Source organism: Pteropus alecto, unplaced genomic scaffold (genome assembly GCF_000325575.1).
Source record: "Pteropus alecto unplaced genomic scaffold, ASM32557v1 scaffold142, whole genome shotgun sequence".
In the NCBI taxonomy this organism is placed as follows: domain Eukaryota; kingdom Metazoa; phylum Chordata; class Mammalia; order Chiroptera; family Pteropodidae; genus Pteropus; species Pteropus alecto.
Window position 1 is genome coordinate 603441 of NW_006433374.1, and position 2642 is coordinate 606082.

At 48.7% G+C, this 2642-nt stretch overlaps 1 long non-coding RNA gene across 3 annotated transcripts in view; it reads left to right on the plus strand.

Moving 5' to 3' along the window:
* LOC107195417 overlaps positions 1-2642 on the plus strand; it is a 22821-nt gene that overhangs the window by 12973 nt on the left and 7206 nt on the right. The gene's annotated exons all lie outside the window — the stretch shown is intronic.

Consider the following 2642-nt stretch of genomic DNA (forward strand, 5'->3'; position numbering starts at 1 on the left):
AATGTAAAGACTAGAATTAAAAAAAAAAAAAAACCCTCCCCCATAGTTACACCAGGCCTTCAATAACGACGTCATTTTTTTAAGTGCGGGTGATTTCAGGTCAGCGGGCTAGAGCTGTCGTACGAGAAGTTATTGTTTATTGTTTATCGAGCGTCATGCCCCGCGCTATCCGCGTACAAAGGCATTACGTAGCTCAGAGTCATTCTGCAGACAGAACATGCAGCATGAGAAAGGCACAGCGTGACACTTCACTCAGCAGCAAGCGTCGCATCGAACATGAGCGACACTCCGTCTCCGGCAGGATAGGTTCGCTTAGTGCCATACATTCCCGTCTAAGGAGCCCACGTCACCACACTTCATCTGAGCAGCAGTTAGAGATGTGTGTGCCTGAAATCGCTCGGAATGTCGATTGTGGGATTGGCCTTTTTTTTTTTATTCAGCCAGAATGTTAAAAGATAACCAAAATATATATATTTATATATGAAGATAACTTTATATATAAATATATATGCTGTGAAGATAACTTTATAAATATATATGCTGTGAAGAGAACTTTAAACAAAAATCACGTAAAGAGAGATTGGCCATCGTAAAGTTTCACGTCAACTGTCTCTCCAGAATGGTACGCAGACTGTCTGCCTGTTGCTCGTCAGCCGGAAGATGCCTGCAAATAGGAACGGCTTTGGAAGCCCAGGATGGAGCGGGCAGCAGAGCGTTCTGAGGCTACTTCCTGCACGTGGTCCTTCGGGCATGGATGTCAACCCTTGCATCGAAGATTTAGCCCTGACCGAAGCACGAGAGCATAGATTCTCCCCAGGGGGAGCAAGCCCAGGATGGTGGCATGTGAATCGAACGATGCCACATCTATGTATCATGTTTCCAGAAAAGCAGAACGAGGGACAGCAAACGTGAATTCCTCTTCCTGGGCGGGTCTGTTGCGATGCTTGCAAGGAATCCGTTTTCTCATTAGAGGACCAAAGAACAAATCCCAGCCACGTAAACACTCTCGTCGACAGCGTCTGTATTTGCAGGAAACGACCTCTTTTCCGTCCTGCACGTTTCCCGCTGAAAAATGCACAAAACTGGGCAAGAGAGGACTTTCCACTCTCGTGCCGTTTTAATCAGATTTTCTGATTCTGTTGTTGCCGAGGGACCTCCCCACCCCGTGGAGGTGACACCAGAGTTCACGTCACATGTCCCTCTCGATGTCATGAATTTTTTAACGTTATTTAAAATACCAGATTGCTGTGATTTTCACATACTACGTGAGCATCCAGAATCAGAGCAAAGGAGAATCTTATCTCTTTAAAAACAATTTTTTTCTTCAACTACAGTCGACGTTCGATATAATTTTACACCAGCATCGTCTTTCAACATTTGTATGATTTACGAGGTGGTTCCGCCGATTCGTCTAGTCCCCGCCTGGCACCACACGTGGTGACACTGTGAATGGCAGGTTCGGTAACCTTCAGTCTTGGGGTCAAGTGCAGCCACCACGAAGTGTGTTTGTGCAGCTTGCAGACCACGAAGGGATTGTACATGGTGCATGTCAACAATGTGTAAAAGGAGCCATGGGCCGTACCTGCTGAAGGAGACTGAAGGAGATGGACTCGTCCGCATCACTGCAGATCCTGGGCTGTCCAACGCCTGGTCAGCGTGGTACCGAGTTCCAGGGGCCGGCCCCTTGGGGTGCTGCACTCAGACACGCCACGGGGCTGTCGTTAGCTGGTGTCATGTACTCGTAGCGAGTAAAGCAGACGGGGATTCACATGGGAAGCTCTGTGTCCCCGAGGGGACGCTTAGCCACCGCATGTGTACATTTAGTTCCGTGCTGATGTCTTAGTCACGGTGGGGTGAACGTCACCGGTTAGCTTCTAGTCAAGCTCAGCCGGTTACCGCTGCGCCTGCAAAATACCGTGCTACGTTTTAACATTGAGTGAGGTCACTACCTAGCAAGGACCAGGCAGACGTCCAGTCCCTCCTCCCATGGGTGGGGAGGGTGTGACAGCACGCTGGCGTAGAGAGCGTCCCCACTCCCCAGTCTGGAAGGAAGGAGGCTTCTCAGCAGCTCATCGCGAAGGAGAACAGAGCTTGCCATGCCCAAATCTGCCTTTGGGGACATTGATTATTTTAAGCCAGTTATTTTTAAGACACGAAAGACACAGGAAAAACCATTGACCTTTCCCCGAACTGCCTAAAAGAAGTTAGACAGAGGACCTGCTTGACGAAGGCTCTGTCATCACAGGTCCCTACAGTTTGATATGAACTAGTGTGTCGGGGCGGGACATGCAAGGTCAGTCTGGTCCAAGTCCTCTCTGTGTCCCATTGTTAAAGATGACCCGGCAAACATTCGTTTATCAAACATCTGCTTTTCCATCTGCATGTGAATTTCCTTCCTCCCCTTTGAGCCCCAAGCCATACCCCTCCCCGCACCCTTAACACATCAGATGTCATCCAGTCTCACCCGAGCTATTCATCCACAGGCTCCTATTGTAATGGGACCCGTGAGTGTACGTACATCATAAATTTGGTCCTTTTGTCCTGTGAATCTGCCTCGTGTTAATTTTATTATTAGTCCCACCAGAAGAATTGGGAAGGGTCGAAGGAGAATTCATCATCTTCCCCTCCCCCGCCCCCAACAA